The 19,175-nt window shown below is 42.2% G+C and overlaps 7 non-coding genes and 1 pseudogene across 7 annotated transcripts; 6 read left to right on the top strand and 2 right to left on the bottom strand.

The window, feature by feature from the left end:
* Nucleotides 1-537: 537 nt before the first annotated feature.
* On the bottom strand, nucleotides 538-700 carry LOC135028281 (U1 spliceosomal RNA). Its single transcript, XR_010224630.1, has one exon. It is a non-coding gene; the product is annotated as a U1 spliceosomal RNA (small nuclear RNA).
* A 9,395-nt stretch (nucleotides 701-10,095) lies between these two features.
* LOC135028390 (U1 spliceosomal RNA) lies at nucleotides 10,096-10,274 on the bottom strand (annotated as a pseudogene).
* A 3,761-nt stretch (nucleotides 10,275-14,035) lies between these two features.
* Nucleotides 14,036-14,199, top strand: LOC135028177 (U1 spliceosomal RNA). Its single transcript, XR_010224528.1, has one exon. It is a non-coding gene; the product is annotated as a U1 spliceosomal RNA (small nuclear RNA).
* A 152-nt stretch (nucleotides 14,200-14,351) lies between these two features.
* Nucleotides 14,352-14,514, top strand: LOC135028312 (U1 spliceosomal RNA). Its single transcript, XR_010224659.1, has one exon. It is a non-coding gene; the product is annotated as a U1 spliceosomal RNA (small nuclear RNA).
* A 671-nt stretch (nucleotides 14,515-15,185) lies between these two features.
* LOC135028205 (U1 spliceosomal RNA) lies at nucleotides 15,186-15,349 on the top strand. The gene has a single exon (XR_010224555.1). It is a non-coding gene; the product is annotated as a U1 spliceosomal RNA (small nuclear RNA).
* A 152-nt stretch (nucleotides 15,350-15,501) lies between these two features.
* On the top strand, nucleotides 15,502-15,665 carry LOC135028322 (U1 spliceosomal RNA). Its single transcript, XR_010224665.1, has one exon. It is a non-coding gene; the product is annotated as a U1 spliceosomal RNA (small nuclear RNA).
* Nucleotides 15,666-16,329: 664 nt separating this feature from the next.
* LOC135028208 (U1 spliceosomal RNA) lies at nucleotides 16,330-16,493 on the top strand. The gene has a single exon (XR_010224558.1). It is a non-coding gene; the product is annotated as a U1 spliceosomal RNA (small nuclear RNA).
* A 151-nt stretch (nucleotides 16,494-16,644) lies between these two features.
* LOC135028368 (U1 spliceosomal RNA) lies at nucleotides 16,645-16,808 on the top strand. The gene has a single exon (XR_010224692.1). It is a non-coding gene; the product is annotated as a U1 spliceosomal RNA (small nuclear RNA).
* The last annotated feature ends 2,367 nt before the right edge of the window (nucleotides 16,809-19,175 follow it).

Here is a 19,175-nt window from a genome sequence, read left to right as displayed (position 1 = left end):
GGGTTTGAAATTTTGACTTGTCTACTTAAAGATCACCAAAATCTGATAACAAGGTCAATTACGTCCCTGGGTGGGATTGAATCACCAACCTTTAGGTTAATAGCCATACACACTAACTGATTGCGCCATAGCGACACTTTGCGAAAGTACATACTGACAAAGGCTAATAAGCATTCATCTAGAACGTTTCCTAGAAAAACTTTAAAAAGTCAATAATCTGGAGAATTTTTGTAAGAAACACATTGGTACTTTCCCATGATGAGTGAGTGCTTCAGGATCTCTTGCACTTACATGGGCTATTAACCAAAAGGTTCCCACCCAGTGATGTAATTGACCTTGTGATCAGATTTTGGTGATCTTTAAGTAGACAAGTCAAAATTTCAAACCCCCTCTTATGGTGTAGGGTACCTGGCCTTCTCTGACGTAATCAGAGTTAGATTTAATTAAGGTGCGCAAGGGCATAGAAGGGAGCGGTTTAAGAAAAGAGAAGTGGAAACAGACAGCAAACTAGGCTGGAGAGAGACCTGAGACAAAGAGATCTGAATTATACGAGAGCCGACCAGGGGAAACACAAATTATGCAGTCAAGTTTCCCACATTTGGGGAAATCGCAGGAGCAGCACACCCAGAGTGCAATGGGTGAGCCTTGCCCTGGGAGAAGCACCTTCATGATCATAGTATCTCACCTGGCAGGTAAGTAGGAGTTGGGCTAGTGCTGGGGAGGGTCGCTGCTCGGGTACGCCCCTGTCAAGTGAAGGAGATCCAACTGAGGCAGCACAAGGGAACTCTCGAAAGAAGAACAAGGCTAGAGGAAGATCTGAGACAAAGAAATCTGACTTTTACCAGAGCTGACCAGAGGAAAGCACAAACACAGTCCCCCACTACCACCAGGAAACATTAACGCCACTGCATCCTTGCTGCTTTCTCATGTGGTAGTCTATTTAATGTGAAAACAAGGTGATATCTAATTAGCACACAGAAAAGAAAATTAAGTGAATTTTTGAAAGAAAACAATACTGTCAATATACTATTAAAACAAATTAAAATGGTAAAAGTTATTGTACTTTAAGTAAAAATAAAAGAGCAAAAATGTCAATCCCAGTTTTGGATTACTTTAATTAACAAAAAAAATGCATATAGCAGAGGATAGTTTCAATCTGCCTACCTCTGGGTTATGGACCCAGCATGCTTCCATTACAGTACTCTGCTGCACATGTATGTGCAAGAGATCCTGAAGCACTCACTCATCATGGGAAAGTACCAATGTGTTTCTTCATTGGTTGATGGAAGAAACATCTTACAAAAACTCTCCACATTATTGACTTTTTAAAATGTTTCTAGGAAACGTTCTAGATGAATGCTTATTAGCCTTTTTCAGTATATGCTTTTGCAAAGTGTCGCTGTGGCGCAATCAGTTAGTGTTTATGGTTATTAACCAAAACGTTGGTGGTTCAATCCCACCCAGGGACGTAATTGACCTTGTTATCAGATTTTGGTGATCTTTAAGTAGACAAGTCAAAATTTCAAACCCCCTGTTATGGTGTAGGGTACCTGGCCTTCTCTGATGTAATCAGAGTTAGATTTGATTCAGTGATTTTATAAAAACAGCTAGGAAGCACAATTTAGCAGTGGGTTGCAGAGAAAAAGAAATATGCTGGCAAAAAAATCCAATTGAGTGATTAAACAGCTCTTCATTTTCTGGCTTTATTTTTATGCTAACAAATTTGTTCTCTGAAAAGTGTCCACAAAGCCAAGTCTCTGATTAACACCTTTGTAGGGATGGTTTTTCACCTATTACTAAATTAAACTTGCTTCATTGGAAAGGCAGCAAGATGCATCCTCATTTCAATGTCTACTGAAATAATACAGGTTGACACCAGGAAACATTAACGCCACTGCATCCTTGCTGCTTTCGCATGTGGAAGTCTGTTTAATGTGAAAACAAGGTGATATCTAATTAGCACACAGGTAAGGAATTAAGAAAATCTTTATTTAAGGGTGAAGGTGTTTCTCACAAAATCGTTGCCCCAATGCATCATTGAAATTCAAGCTGGAAAGATGATTTTAATATGTCACTTGTACATTTTGTATTGCTCTTCTGGTGACAATGTCGTTTGTTTTTGTCAATTACCATTTTAATAATAGGGTAAAGAAAATTAAGTGGATTTTTGAAAGAAAACAATACTGTCAATATACTATTAAAACAAATTAAAATGGTAAAAGTTATTGTACTTTAAGTAAAAATAAAAGAGCAAAAATATCAATCCCAGTTTTGGATTACTTTAATTAACAAAAAAAAATGCATATAGCAGAGGATAGTTTCAATCTGCCTACCTCTGGGTTATGGGCCCAGCATTTTTCCATTGCAGTACTCTGCTGCACATGTAAGTGCAAGAGATCCTGAAGCACTCACTCATCATGGGAAAGTACCAATGTGTTTCTTCGTTGGTTGATGGAAGAAACATCTTACAAAAACTCTCCAGATTATTGACTTTTTAAAGTTTTTCTAGGAAACGTTCTAGATGAATGCTTATTAGCCTTTGTCAGTATGTACGTTTGTAAAGTGTCTCTGTGGCGCAATCTGTTAGTGTGTTTGGTTATTAATCAAAGGGTTGGTGGTTCAATCCCACCCAGGGATGTAATTGACCTTGTTATCAGATTTTGGTGATCTTTAAGTAGACAAGTCAAAATTTCAAACCCCCTTCTTATGGTGTAGGGTACCTGGCCTACTCTGATGTAATCAGAGTTAGATTTGAATAAGTGATTTTATAAAAAAAACAGCTAGGAAGCACAATTTAGCAGTGGGTTGCAGAGAAAAAGAAATATGCTGGCAGAAAAATCCAATTGAGTGATTAAACAGCTCTTCGTTTTCTGGCTTTATTTTTATGCTAACGAATTTGTTCTCTGAAAAGTGTCCACAAAGCCAAGTATCTGATTAACATATTTGTAGGGATGGTTTTTCACCTATTACTAAATTAAACTTGCTTCATTGGAAAGGCAGCAAGATGCATCCTCATTTCAATATCTACTGAAATAATACAGGTTGACACCAGGAAACATTAACGCCACTGCATCATTGCTGCTTTCTCATGTGGAAGTCTGTTTAATGTGAAAACAAGGTGATATCTAATTAGCACACAGGTAAGGAATTAAGAAAATCTTTATTTAAGGGTGAAGATGTTTCTCACAAAATCGTTGCCCCAATGCATCATTGAAATTCAAGCTGGAAAGATGATTTTAATATATCACTTGTACATTTTGTATTGCTCTTCTGGTGACAATGTAGTTTGTTTTTGTCAATTACCATTTTAATAATCGGGTAAAGAAAATTAATTGGATTTTTGAAAGAAAACAATACTGTCAATATACTATTAAAACAAATTAAAATGGTAAAAGTTATTGTACTTTAAGTAAAAATAAAAGCTAAAATATCAATCCCAGTTTTGGATTACTTTAATGAACAAAAAAAAAATGCATATAGCAAAGGATAGTATCAATCTGCCTACCTCTGGGTTATGGGCCCAGCATGCTTCCATTGCAGTACTCTGCTGCACATGTAAGTGCAAGAGATCCTGAAGCACTCACTCATCATGCGAAAGTACCAATGTGTTTCTTCATTGGTTGCTGGAAGAAACATCTTACAAAAACTCTCCAGATTATTGACTTTTTAAAGTTTTTCTAGGAAACGTTCTAGATGAATGCTTATTAGTCTTTGTCAGTATGTACTTTTCGCAAAGTGTCTCTGTGGCGCAATCGGTTAGTGTGTTCAGCTATTAATCAAAAGGTTGGTGGTTCAATCCCATCCAGGGACGTAATTGACCTTGTGATCAGATTTTGGTAATATTTAAGTAGACAAGTCAAAATTGCAAACCCCCTCTTATGGTGTAGGGTACCTGGCCTTCTCTGATGTAATCAGAGTTAGATTTCATTAAGTGATTTTATAAAAAAACAGCTAGGAAGCACAATTTAGCAGTGGGTTGCAGAGAAAAAGAAAAATGCTGGCAGAAAAATCCAATTGAGTGATTAAACAGCTCTTCATTTTCTGGCTTTATTTTTATGATAACAAATTTGTTCTCTGAAAAGTGTCCACAAAGCCAAGTATCTGATTAACATCTTTGTAGGGATGGTTTTTCACCTATTACTAAATTAAACTTGCTTCATTGGAAAGGCAGCAAGATGCATCCTCATTTCAATATCTACGGAAATAATACAGGTTGACACCAGGAAACATTAACGCCACTGCATCTTTGCTGTTTTCTCATGTGGAAGTCTGTTTAATGTGAAAACAAGGTGATATCTAATTAGCACACAGGTAAGGAATTAAGAACATCTTTATTTAAGGGTGAAGATGTTTCTCACAAAATCGTTGCCCCAATGCATCATTGAAATTCAAGCTGGAAAGATGATTTTAATATATCACTTGTACATTTTGTATTGCTCTTCTGGTGACAATGTAGTTTGTTTTTGTCAATTACCATTTTAATAATCGGGTAAAGAAAATTAATAGGATTTTTGAAAGAAAACAATACTGTCAATATACTATTAAAACAAATTAAAATGGTAAAAGTTATTGTACTTTAAGTAAAAATAAAAGAGCAAAAATATCAATCCCAGTTTTGGATTACTTTAATTAACAAAAAAAATGCATATAGCAGAGGATAGTTTCAATCTGCCTACCTCTGGGTTATGGACCCAGCATGCTTCCATTACAGTACTCTGCTGCACATGTAAGTGCAAGAGATCCTGAAGCACTCACTCATCATGGGAAAGTACCAATGTGTTTCTTCATTGGTTGATGGAAGAAACATCTTACAAAAACTCTCCACATTATTGACTTTTTAAAATGTTTCTAGGAATCGTTCTAGATGAATGCTTATTAGCCTTTGTCAGTATGTTCTTTTGCAAAGTGTCGCTGTGGCGCAATCAGTTAGTGTGTAAGGCTATTAACCAAAAGGTTGGTGATTCAATCCCACCAAGGGACTTAATTGACCTTGTTATCAGATTTTGGTGATCTTTAAGTAGACAAGTCAAAATTTCAAACCCCCTATTATGGTGTAGGGTACCTGGCCTTCTCTAATGTAATCAGAGTTAGATTTGATTCAGTGATTTTATAAAAACAGCTAGGAAGAACAATTTAGCAGTGGGTTGCAGAGAAAAAGAAATATGCTGGCAGAAAAATCCAATTGAGTGATTAAACAGCTCTTCATTTTCTGGCTTTATTTTTATACTAACAAATTTGTTCTCTGAAAAGTGTCCACAAAGCCAAGTCTCTGATTAACACCTTTGTAGGGATGGTTTTTCACCTATTACTAAATTAAACTTGCTTCATTGGAAAGGCAGCAAGATGCATCTTCATTTCAATGTCTACTGAAATAATACAGGTTGACACCAGGAAACATTAACGCCACTGCATCCTTGCTGCTTTCGCATGTGGAAGTCTGTTTAATATGAAAACAAGGTGATATCTAATTAGCACACAGGTAAGGAATTAAGAAAATCTTTATTTAAGGGTGAAGATGTTTCTCACAAAATCGTTGCCCCAATGCATCATTGAAATTCAAGCTGGAAAGATGATTTTAATATATCACTTGTACATTTTGTATTGCTCTTCTGGTGACAATGTAGTTTGTTTTTGTCAATTACCATTTTAATAATCGGGTAAAGAAAATTAAGTGGATTTTTGAAAGAAAACAATACTGTCAATATACTATTAAAACAAATTAAAATGGTAAAAGTTATTGTACTTTAAGTAAAAATAAAAGAGCAAAAATATCAATCCCAGTTTTGGATTACTTTAATTAACAAAAAAAAATGCATATAGCAGAGGATAGTTTCAATCTGCCTACCTCTGGGTTATGGACCCAGCATGCTTCCATTACAGTACTCTGCTGCACATGTAAGTGCAAGAGGTCCTGAAGCACTCACTTATCATGGGAAAGTACCAATGTGTTTCTTCATTGGTTGATGGAAGAAACATCTTACAAAAACTCTCCACATTATTGACTTTTTAAAATGTTTCTAGGAATCGTTCTAGATGAATGCTTATTAGCCTTTGTCAGTATGTACTTTTGCAAAGTGTAGCTGTGGCGCAATCAGTTAGTGTGTAAGGCTATTAACCAAAAGGTTGGTTATTCAATCCCACCCAGGGACTTAATTGACCTTGTTATCAGATTTTGGTGATCTTTACGTAGACAAGTCAAAATTTCAAACCCCCTGTTATGGTGTAGGGTACCTGGCCTTCTCTGATGTAATCAGAGTTAGATTTGATTCAGTGATTTTATAAAAACAGCTAGGAAGCACAATTTGGCAGTGGGTTGCAGAGAAAAAGAAATATGCTGGCAGAAAAATCCAATTGAGTGATTAAACAGCTCTTCATTTTCTGGCTTTATTTTTATGCTAACTAATTTGTTCTCTGAAAAGTGTCCACAAAGCCAAGTATCTGATTAACATATTTGTAGGGATGGTTTTTCACCTATTACTAAATTAAACTTGCTTCATTGGAAAGGCAGCAAGATGCATCCTCATTTCAATATCTACTGAAATAATACAGGTTGACACCAGGAAACATTAACGCCACTGCATCCTTGCTGCTTTCGCATGTGGAAGTCTGTTTAATGTGAAAACAAGGTGATATCTAATTAGCACACAGGTAAGGAATTAAGAAAATCTTTATTTAAGGGTGAAGATGTTTCTCACAAAATCGTTGCCCCAATGCATCATTGAAATTCAAGCTGGAAAGATGATTTTAATATATCACTTGTACATTTTGTATTGCTCTTATGGTGACAATGTAGTTTGTTTTTGTCAATTACCATTTTAATAATAGGTAAAGAAAATTAAGTGGATTTTTGAAAGAAAACAATACTGTCAATATACTATTAAAACAAATTAAAATGGTAAAAGTTATTGTACTTTAAGTAAAAATAAAAGCTAAAATATCAATCCCAGTTTTGGATTACTTTAATGAACAAAAAAAAAATTCATATAGCAAAGGATAGTTTCAATCTGCCTACCTCTGGGTTATGGGCCCAGCATGCTTCCATTGCAGTACTCTGCTGCACATGTAAGTGCAAGAGATCCTGAAGCACTCACTCATCATGCGAAAGTACCAATGTGTTTCTTCATTGGTTGCTGGAAGAAACATCTTACAAAAACTCTCCAGATTATTGACTTTTTAAAGTTTTTCTAGGAAACGTTCTAGATGAATGCTTATTAGTCTTTGTCAGTATGTGCTTTTTGCAAAGTGTCTCTGTGGCGCAATCGGTTAGTGTGTTCAGCTATTTATCAAAAGGTTGGTGGTTCAATCCCACCCAGGGACGTAATTGACCTTGTGATCAGATTTTGGTGATATTAAAGTAGACAAGTCAAAATTGCAAACCCCCTCTTATGGTATAGGGTACCTGGCCTTCTCTGATGTAATCAGAGTTAGATTTGATTAAGTGATTTTATAAAAAAACAGCTAGGAAGCACAATTTAGCAGTGGGTTGCAGAGAAAAAGAAAAATGCTGGCAGAAAAATCCAATTGAGTGATTAAACAGCTCTTCATTTTCTGGCTTTATTTTTATGATTACAAATTTGTTCTCTGAAAAGTGTCCACAAAGCCAAGTATCTGATTAACATCTTTGTAGGGATGGTTTTTCACCTATTACTAAATTAAACTTGCTTCATTGGAAAGGCAGCAAGATGCATCCTCTTTTCAATATCTACGGAAATAATACAGGTTGACACCAGGAAACATTAACGCCACTGCATATTTGCTGTTTTCGCATGTGAAAGTCTGTTTAATGTGAAAACAAGGTGATATCTAATTAGCACACAGGTAAGGAATTAAGAAAATCTTTATTTAAGGGTGAAGGTGTTTCTCACAAAATCGTTGCCCCAATGCATCATTGAAATTCAAGCTGGAAAGATGATTTTAATATATCACTTGTACATTTTGTATTGCTCTTCTGGTGACAATGTAGTTTGTTTTTGTCAATTACCATTTTAATAATAGGGTAAAGAAAATTAAGTGGATTTTTGAAAGAAAACAATACTGTCAATATACTATTAAAACAAATTAAAATGGTAAAAGTTATTGTACTTTAAGTAAAAATAAAAGAGCAAAAATATCAATCCCAGTTTTGGATTACTTTAATTAACAAAAAAAAATGCATATAGCAGAGGATAGTTTCAATCTGCCTACCTCTGGGTTATGGGCCCAGCATTTTTCCATTGCAGTACTCTGCTGCACATGTAAGTGCAAGAGCTCCTGAAGCACTCACTCATCATGGGAAAGTACCAATGTGTTTCTTCGTTGGTTGATGGAAGAAACATCTTACAAAAACTCTCCAGATTATTGACTTTTTAAAGTTTTTCTAGGAAACGTTCTAGATGAATGCTTATTAGCCTTTGTCAGTATGTACGTTTGTAAAGTGTCTCTGTGGCGCAATCTGTTAGTGTGTTTGGTTATTAATCAAAGGGTTGGTGGTTCAATCCCACACAGGGATGTAATTGACCTTGTTATCAGATTTTGGTGATCTTTAAGTAGACAAGTCAAAATTTCAAACCCCCTTCTTATGGTGTAGGGTACCTGGCCTACTCTGATGTAATCAGAGTTAGATTTGAATAAGTGATTTTATAAAAAAAACAGCTAGGAAGCACAATTTAGCAGTGGGTTGCAGAGAAAAAGAAATATGCTGGCAGAAAAATCCAATTGAGTGATTAAACAGCTCTTCATTTTCTGGCTTTATTTTTATGCTAACGAATTTGTTCTCTGAAAAGTGTCCACAAAGCCAAGTATCTGATTAACATATTTGTAGGGATGGTTTTTCACCTATTACTAAATTAAACTTGCTTCATTGGAAAGGCAGCAAGATGCATCCTCATTTCAATATCTACTGAAATAATACAGGTTGACACCAGGAAACATTAACGCCACTGCATCCTTGCTGCTTTCTCATGTGGAAGTCTGTTTAATGTGAAAACAAGGTGATATCTAATTAGCACACAGGTAAGGAATTAAGAAAATCTTTATTTAAGGGTGAAGATGTTTCTCACAAAATCGTTGCCCCAATGCATCATTGAAATTCAAGCTGGAAAGATGATTTTAATATATCCCTTGTACATTTTGTATTGCTCTTCTGGTGACAATGTAGTTTGTTTTTGTCAATTACCATTTTAATAATCGGGTAAAGAAAATTAATTGGATTTTTGAAAGAAAACAATACTGTCAATATACTATTAAAACAAATTAAAATGGTAAAAGTTATTGTACTTTAAGTAAAAATAAAAGCTAAAATATCAATCCCAGTTTTGGATTACTTTAATGAACAAAAAAAAAATGCATATAGCAAAGGATAGTTTCAATCTGCCTACCTCTGGGTTATGTGCCCAGCATGCTTCCATTGCAGTACTCTGCTGCACATGTAAGTGCAAGAGATCCTGAAGCACTCACTCATCATGCGAAAGTACCAATGTGTTTCTTCATTGGTTGCTGGAAGAAACATCTTACAAAAACTCTCCAGATTATTGACTTTTTAAAGTTTTTCTAGGAAACGTTCTAGATGAATGCTTATTAGTCTTTGTCAGTATGGACTTTTCGCAAAGTGTCTCTGTGGCGCAATCGGTTAGTGTGTTCAGCTATTAATCAAAAGGTTGGTGGTTCAATCCCACCCAGGGACGTAATTGACCTTGTTATCAGATTTTGGTGATCTTTAAGTAGACAAGTCAAAATTTCAAACCCCCTGTTATGGTGTAGGGTACCTGGCCTTCTCTGATGTAATCAGAGTTAGATTTGATTCAGTGATTTTATAAAAACAGCTAGGAAGCACAATTTAGCAGTGGGTTGCAGAGAAAAAGAAATATGCTGGCAGAAAAATCCAATTGAGTGATTAAACAGCTCTTCATTTTCTGGCTTTATTTTTATGCTAACAAATTTGTGCTCTGAAAAGTGTCCACAAAGCCAAGTATCTGATTAACACCTTTGTAGGGATGGTTTTTCACCTATTATTAAATTAAACTTGCTTCATTGGAAAGGCAGCAAGTGATGTCATCCAAGCAGTGGGTCAAAGTTGGCTTCAAACCTCGTCTGCTTATGAAAAGAGAAAAGGGGTATGCAGGGCATGGCGGCCTTTTGCGGTGCTTGGATGACCCCTAGTTCGCATTAAATAATGCAGTCGAGTTTCCCACATTTGGGGAAATCACAGGGGTGAGCATACCCAGAATGCAATGAATGAACCGCACCCTGGGAGAACAGTCTTCATGACCATGGTATCTCCTATGCAAAATAAGTATGATTTGGGATAGGGCTGGGGAGGGCCGCTGCTCAGGCACATCTCTGTCAAGTAAAGGAGATTCAACTGAGGCAGCACAAGGGAACTCTCATCTGGGGACAACAACTGCAGGGAGAACACATATTTTCAGATGAACATGGGAGGGCAGAAGGCTGCCTAATACTGAAGCACCCCCAAACAACAAACCAAATGCAACAACTAGTGCAAGCATTCCTGGGGGAAGGCCTGCAGCAGATGGATTTGCATATGGCGATGTCATCCAAGCAGTGGGTCAAAGTTGGCTTCAACCCTCGTCTGCATATGAAAAGAGAAAAGGGGCGTGCAGGGCATGGCGGCCTTTTGCGGCACTTGGATGACCCCTAGTTCGCATTAAACACCTCCACCCTCCGTCGGTGTGGGGCTCATGTTGGCTATGCCCCAGCCCCTGAAGGATTCAAGCTGATTTCTTGCAGCAGCTGGGCACTGTAACAGCTCCAGAGCTGCTCTGTAAGGCAAGTAAAAGGGTGTGGGCCCTGCAGCACTACCTGTAGTTCGCATTGTGCGAGACCCCTAGTTCGCATTAAACACCCCCACCCTCCTTCGGTGTGGGGCTCATGTTGGCCATGCCCCAGCCCCTGAAGCATTCACGCTGATTTCTTGCAGCAGCTGGGCACTGTAACAGCTCAAGAGCTGCTCTATAAGGCAAGTAAAAGGGTGTGGGCCCTGCAGCACTACCTGTAGTTTGCATTGTGCATTGGAAGGCACAAAGTAAGCAGACGGGAGGAGAAGTCAGGATAGTGCACAAGGGTATAGACGGGAGGGGCTCAAGAAAAAAGAAGTGGAAACAGACAGCAAACTAGGCTTCCAATGCACAATGCAAACTACAGGTAGTGCTGCAGGGCCCACACCCTTTTACTTGCCTTACAGAGCAGCTCTGGAGCTGTTTAATCACTCAATTGGATTTTTCTGCCAGCATAATTTTTCTCTTACGTCCTAGAGGATGCTGGGGACTCCGTAAGGATAGACGGGCTCCGCAGGAGACATGGGCACTTTAAGAAAGACTTTAGATCTGGGTGTGCACTGGCTCCTCCCTCTATGCCCCTCCTCCAGACCTCAGTTTACTACTGTGCCCAGAGGAGACTGGGTGCTTTTCAGGGAGCTCTCCTGAGTTTCCTGACAGAAAGTATATTTGTTAGATTTTTTTATTTTCAGGGAGCCTGCTGGCAACAGACTCCCTGCATCGAGGGGCGGAGGGGAGAGATGCACACCTACTTCTGTGAGTTGATAGGCTCTGCTTCTTAGGCTACTGTACAGCATTAGCTCCAGAGGGATCGGTACGCAGGTCTCACCCTCGCCGTCCGTCCCAGAGCCGCGCCGCCGTCCCCCTCGCAGAGCCGGAAGATAGAAGCCGGGTGAGTATGAGAAGAAAAGAAGACTTCAGAGGCGGCGGAAGACTTCATGATCTTCACTGAGGTAACGCACAGCAGTAAAGCTGTGCTCCATTGCTCCAATACACCTCACACACGGCAGTCAGTGTAAGGGTGAAGGGCGCAGGGGGGACGCCCTGGGCAGCAATATAGACCTCTCTTTGGCAAAATAAATATATATGCAGCTAGGCACTGTATATATATATAAGAGCCCCCGCCATTTTTTTACTATATTTGAGCGGGACAGAAGCCCGTCGCTGAGGGGGTGGGGCTTCTCCCTCAGCACTCACCAGCGCCATTTTCTCCACAGCACCGCTGAGGGGAAGCTCCACGGACTCTCCCCTGCTTATACCACGGTAGAAAGAGGGTCTTAAAGAAGAGGGGGGCACATAATTAGGCGCATATATATATGGAAATACAGCGCTACTGGGTAAACATAAAATTATTGTGTTTTTTTCCTGGGTCATATAGCGCTGGGGTGTGTGCTGGCATACTCTCTCTCTCTGTCTCTCCAAAGGGCCTTGTTGGGGAACTGTCCTCAGATAAGAGGATTCCCTGAGTGTATGGTGTGTCGGTACACGTGTGTCGACATGTCTGAGGTAGAAGGCTCTCCTAGAGAGGAGCAGGAGCAAATTAATGTGGTGTCTCCATCGACAACGCCGACACCTGACTGGATGGATATGTGGAATGTTTTAAGTGCTAATGTAAACTTATTACACAAGAGATTAGACAAAGCTGAAGCTAGGGAACAGTCAGGGAGTCAACCCATGCCTGTCCCTATGTCGCAGGGACCTTTGGGGTCTCAAAAGCGCCCACTATCCCAAATAGTTGACACAGATACCGACACAGATTCTGACTCCAGTGTCGACTACGATGATGCAAAGTTACAGCCAAAATTGGCTAAATGTATTCGATATATGATTATTGCAATAAAAGATGTTTTGCACATCACAGAGTCCCCTGTCCCTGACACGAGGGTACACATGTATAAGGGAAAGAAACCTGAGATAACCTTTCCCCCCTCACATGAGTTGAACGAATTATGTGAAAAAGCTTGGGAATCTCCAGACAAAAAGCTGCAGATTCCCAAAAGGATTCTTATGGCGTATCCTTTCCCGCCAATGGACAGGATACGGTGGGAATCCTCCCCTAGGGTGGATAAAGCATTGACACGCTTATCCAAAAAGGTAGCGCTGCCATCCCAGGATACGGCTACCATCAGGGACCCTGCTGACCGCAAGCAGGAGGTTACCCTAAAGTCCATTTACACACATTCTGGTACCTTACTCAGACCGGCAATTGCGTCGGCCGGGGTTGTAGCGCGGTGGCAGCATGGACAGATACCTTATCAGCAGAGATTGAGACCCTAGATAAGGATGCTATGTTATTGACCATAGGGCATATAAAAGATGCTGTCCTATATATGAGAGATGCTCAAAGTGACATTAGTCTACTGGGTTCTAGAATAAACGCTATGTCGATTTCTGCTAGACGAGTCCTATGGACCCGGCAATGGACAGGTGATGCCGACTCAAAAAGGCATATGGAGGTTTTACCTTACAGGGGTGAGGAATTGTTTGGGAAAGGTCTCTCGGACCTAGTCTCCACAGCTACAGCTGGTAAATCAAATTTTTTGCCTTATATTCCCTCACAGCCTAAGAAAGCACCACATTATCAAATGCAGTCCTTTCGATCACAGAGAAACAAGAAAGTACGAGGTGCGTCCTTTCTTGCCAGAGGTAAGGGCAGAGGGAAGAAGCTGCACAACACAGCTAGTTCCCAGGAACAGAAGTCCTCCCCGGCCTCTACAAAATCCACCGCATGACGCTGGGGCTCCGCTAAAGGAGTCCGCCCAGTTGAGGGCACGTCTTCGAGTTTTCAGCCACATCTGGGTTCATTCGCAGGTGGATCCCTAGGCAATAGAAATTGTTTCTCAGGGTTACAAGCTGAAATTCGAAGAGGTGCCTCCTCGCCGGTTTTTCAAATCGGCCCTACCATCTTCTCCCCAGGAAAGGGAGATAGTATTAAATGCAATTCACAAATTGTATCTTCAACATATGCAGATGAGGGTTCCAGCCAACTTTGGCCCACTGCTTGGATGACATCACCGTATGTAAATCCGTCTTCTGCAGACCTTCTCCCAGGAATGCTTGTACTAGTTGTTGCATTTGGTTTGTTGTTTGGGCGTGCTTCAGTATTAGGCAGCCTTCTGCCCTCCCATGTTCATCTGAAAATATGTGTTCTCCCGGCAGTTGTTGTCCCCAGATGAGAGTTCCCTTGTGCTGCCTCAGTTGAATCTCCTTTACTTGACAGAGATGTGCCTGAGCAGCGGCCCTCCCCAGCCCTATCTCAAATCATACTTATTTTGCATAGGAGATACCATGGTCATAAAGATTGTTCTCCCAGGGTGAGGTTCATTCATTGCATTCTGGGTATGCTGACCCCTGTGATTTCCCCAAATGTGGGAAACTCAACTGCATTATTTGTGGTAGTGGGGCACTGTGTTTGTGTTTTCCTCTTGTCAGCTCTGGTAAAAGTCAGATTTCTTTGTCTCAGATCTTCCTCTAGCCTTGTTCTTCTTTCGAGAGTTCCATTGTGCTGCCTCAGTTTGATCTCCTTCACTTGACAGGGGGGTACCCGAGCAGCGACCCTCCCCAGCTCTAGCCCAACTCCTACATACCTGCCAGGTGAGATACTATGATCATGAAGGTGCTTCTCCCAGGGCAAGGCTCACCCATTGCACTCTGGGTGTGCTGCTCCTGCGATTTCCCCAAATGTGGGAAACTTGACTGCATAATTTGTGTTTCCCCTGGTCGGCTCTCGTATAATTCAGATCTCTTTGTCTCAGGTCTCTCTCCAGCCTAGTTTGCTGTCTGTTTCCACTTCTGTTTTCTTGAGCCGCTCCCTTCTATGCCCTTGCGCACTATCCTGACTTCTCCCGTCTGCTTACTTTGTGCCTTCCAACGCACAATGCGAACTACAGGTAGTGCTGCAGGGCCCACACCCTTTTACTTGCCGTACAGAGCAGCTCTGGAGCTGTTACAGTGCCCAGCTGCTGCAAGAAATCAGCTTGAATGCTTCAGGGGCTGGGGCATAGCCAACATGAGCCCCACACCGAAGGAGGGTGGAGGTATTTAATGCGAACTAGGGGTCATCCAAGCACCGCAAAAGGCCGCCATGCCCTGCATAACCCTTTTCTCTTTTCATATGCAGATGAGGGTTCCAGCCAACTTTGGCCCACTGCTTGGATGACATCACCGTATGCAAATCCGTCTTCTGCAGACCTTCTCCCAGGAATGCTTTTACTAGTTGTTACATTTGGTTTGTTGTTTGGGGGTGCTTCAGTATTAGGCAGCCTTCTGCCCTCCCATGTTCATCTGAAAATATGTGTTCTCCCTGCAGTTGTTGTCCCCAGATGAGAGTTCCCTTGTGCTGCCTCAGTTGAATCTCCTTTACTTGACAGAGATGTGCCTGAGCAGCGGCCCTCCCCAGCCCTATCCCAAATCATACTTATTTTGCATAGGAGTTTCCATGGTCATGAAGATTGTTCTCCCAGGGTGAGGTTCATTCATTGTATTCTGGGTATGCTGACCCCTGTGATTTCCCCAAATGTGGGAAACTCGACTGCATTAATTGTGGTAGTGGGGGACTGTGTTTGTGCTTTCCTCTGGTCAGCTCTGGTAAAAGACAGATTTCTTTGTCTCAGATCTTCCTCTAGCCTTGTTCTTTTTTCGAGAGTTTCCTTGTGCTGCCTCAGTTGGATCTCCTTCACTTGACAGGGGGGTGCCCGAGCAGCGACCCTCCCCATCTCTAGCCCAACTCCTACTTACCTGCCAGGTGAGATACTATGATCATGAAGGTGCTTCTCCCAGGGCAAGGCTCACCCATTGCACTCTGGGTGTGCTGCTCCTACGATTTCCCCAAATGTGGGACACTTGACTGCATAATTTGTGTTTCCTCTAGTCGGCTACTCGTATAATTCAGATCTCTTTGTCTCAGGTCTCTCTCCAGCCTAGTTTGCTGTCTGTTTCCACTTCTCTTTTCTTGAGCCGCTGCCTTCTATGCCCTTGTGCACTCTCCTGACTTCTCCTGTCTGCTTACTTTGTGCCTTCCAACGCACAATGCAAACTACAGGTAGTGCTGCAGGGCCCACACCCTTTTACTTGCCTTTCAGAGCAGCTCTGGAGCTGTTACAGTGCCCAGCTGCTGCAAGAAATCAGCTTGAATGCTTCAGGGGCTGGGGCATAGCCAACATGAGCCCCACACCGACGGAGGGTGGAGGTGTTTAATGCGAACTAAGGGTCATCCAAGCGCCGCAAAAGGCCGCCATGCCCTGCATACCCCTTTTCTCTTTTCATATGCAGATGAGGGTTCCAGCCAACTTTGGCCCACTGCTTGGATGACATCACCGTATGCAAATCCGTCTTCTGCAGACCTTCCCCCAGGAATGCTTGTACTAGTTGTTGCATTTGGTTTGTTGTTTGGGGTGCATTAGGCAGCCTTCTGCTCTCCCATGTTCATCTGAAAATATGTGTTCTCCCTGCAGTTGTTGTCCCCAGATGAGAGTTCCCTTGTGCTGCCTCAGTTGAATCTCCTTTACTTGACAGAGATGTGCCTGAGCAGCGGCCCTCCCCAGCCCTATCCCAAATCATACTTATTTTGCATAGGAGATACCATGGTCATGAAGATTGTTCTCCCAGGGTGAGGTTCATTCATTGCATTCTGGGTATGCTGACCCCTGTGATTTCCCCAAATGTGGGAAACTCGACTGCATTATTTGTGGTAGTGGGGGACTGTGTTTGTGCTTTCCTCTGGTCAGCTCTGGTAAAAGTCAGATTTCTTTGTCTCAGATCTTCCTCTAGCCTTGTTTTTTTTCGAGAGTTTCCTTGTGCTGCCTCAGTTGGATCTCCTTCACTTGACAGGGGGGTATCCGAGCAGCGACCCTCCCCAGCTCAAGCCCAACTCCTACTTACCTGCCAAGTGAGATACTATGATCAGGAAGGTGCTTCTACCAGGGCAAGGCTCACCCATTGCACTCTGGGTGTGCTGCTCCTACGATTTCCCCAAATGTGGGACACTTGACTGCATAATTTGTGTTTCCTCTGATCGGCTACTCGTATAATTCAGATCTCTTTGTCTCAGGTCTCTCTCCAGCCTAGTTTGCTGTCTGTTTCCACTTCTCTTTTCTTGAGCCCCTGACTTCTATGCCCTTGTGCACTCTCCTGACTTCTCCTGTCTGCTTACTTTGTGCCTTCCAACGCACAATGCAAACTACAGGTAGTGCTGCAGGGCCAACACCCTTTTACTTGCCTTTCAGAGCAGCTCTGGAGCTGTTACAGTGCCCAGCTGCTGCAAGAAATCAGCTTGAATGCTTCAGGGGCTGGGGCATAGCCAACATGAGCAGCAAGATGCAGCACTGGACTATTAGTAATGTACTGTTGTATGCTGAGCACCACAATGCAGCACAAGACAATGAGCAGTGATACTGAGCACTGATGAGGATACTACAGAGAACTGACACTGAGCAGGAGAGACACACTACTAGTATTACTGAGCAGCAATAAGTAACCACTGATACTGGGCACTGATATTGAGATTTCCACTGAGAGAACATAGCCACGTCCTCTCCGCTCTCTCTTCAATGCACGAGTAAAAATGGCGGCAACGCGCAGCTCTTTATATGGAATCCGAATCTCGCGAGAATCCGACAGCGGGATGAAGACATTTTCCCTTGTTCAGGTTTTCCGAGTCAGGCGGGAACAACCGAGCCTGCCTCGGACCAGTGTAAACCACGTGGAGTTCGTCGGGAATTCGGTTCTCGGAGAACCGAACCCGCTCCTCTATATATACTATATTACTATGTTACTGTAGTATACAGAACACCACAATGCAATGAGCAGTGATAGTGAGCACTGATGAGGATACTAGAACTGACACTGAGCAGCAAGATGCAGCACTGGACTATTAGTAATGTACTGTAGTATGCTGAGCACCACAATGCAGCACAAGACAATGAGCAGTGATACTGAGCACTGATGAGGATACTACTGAGAACTGACACTGAGCAGGAGAGACACACTACTAGTATTACTGAGCAGCAATAAGTAACCACTGATACTGAGCACTGATATTGAGATTTCCACTGAGAGAACATAGCCACGTCCTCTCCGCTCTCTCTTCAATGCACGAGTAAAAATGGCAGCAACGCGCAGCTCTTTATATGTTACAGTGCCCAGCTGCTGCAAGAAATCAGCTTGAATGCTTCAGGGGATGGGGCATGGCCAACATGAGCCCCACACCAAAGGAGGGTGGGGGTGTTTAATGCAAACTAGGGGTCATCCAAGCACTGCAAAAGGCCGCCATGCCCTGCATGCCCCTTTTCTCTATGGAATCCGAATCAGCATGAATGCTTCAGGGGATGGGGCATGGCCAACATGAGCCCCACACCAAAGGAGGGTGGGGGTGTTTAATGCGAACTAGGGGTCATCCAAGCACTGCAAAAGGCCGCCATGCCCTGCATGCCCCTTTTCTCTTTTTATATGCAGATGAGGGTTCCAGCCAACTTTGGCCCACTGCTTGGATGACATCACCGTATGCAAATCCTTCTGCTGCAGACCTTCCCCCAGGAATGCTTGTACTAGTTGTTGGATATGGTTTGATATTTGATGGTGCTTCAGTATTAGGCAGCCTTCCGCCCTCCCATGTTCATCTGAAAAGATGTGGTCTCCCTGCAGTTGTTGTCCCCAGACGAGAGTTCCCTTGTGCTTCCTCAGTTGAATCTCCTTAACTTGACGGGGGAGGGGCTGCCCGAGCTGCCACCCTCCCCAGCCCTATCCCAACTCATACTTATTTTACATATTAGATCTCTTGATCATGAAGATTGTTCTCACAGGGTGAGGTTCATCCATTATATTTTAAAATAGGAAGGTACAAATTACATATTTGAATTGCATCTATGTGCTGGATTCAAATGTCCCCCCCCCTTCCTTTCTCAATTGTGCCCGTCAGCAGCTATTCTAAGGTTGCTGCCAATGGGTGTGACACATTCATTTCTTCTGTGGGGTACACTGGACTCCACAAGGATTCACATTGGGGTGTAGAGTAGGATCTTGATCTGAGGCACCAACCGGCTCAAAGCTTTTGACTGTTCCCAAGAAGCTCAGTGCATTCTCCTCTATAACCCCGCTTCCATGAACAGGGAGCTCAGTTTGTAGTTGGTGCCTTCAGTAGCAGGCCAATTAACAGGGGCCTGCCTCAGGCAGCCTATTCTTAGCTATTAATTTTGACAAGAAAAGAAGAACTTGTTTTATGAGAATCTACAAGGGCTGCAGCAGGCTAGGTCTAATAGACATCTTTACTGCAGCTTCATCACTCCCAGCGGCGCTGTATACTCCCGTGCCCTGGTTGCTGGGTCACTGCAGCGGAGGCTCCGGTTTCATCCTAAGGTCAGTCACACACACACCACCCTTCCGGATCACGAGGCCGCTGATGAAGGG

The sequence above is a fragment of the Pseudophryne corroboree genome, unplaced genomic scaffold (genome assembly GCF_028390025.1).
Source record: "Pseudophryne corroboree isolate aPseCor3 unplaced genomic scaffold, aPseCor3.hap2 scaffold_475, whole genome shotgun sequence".
NCBI classification, from domain to species: Eukaryota; Metazoa; Chordata; class Amphibia; order Anura; family Myobatrachidae; genus Pseudophryne; species Pseudophryne corroboree.
Note: the sequence above shows the minus strand (reverse complement) of the source record. Positions and strands in the feature narration are given on the sequence as shown.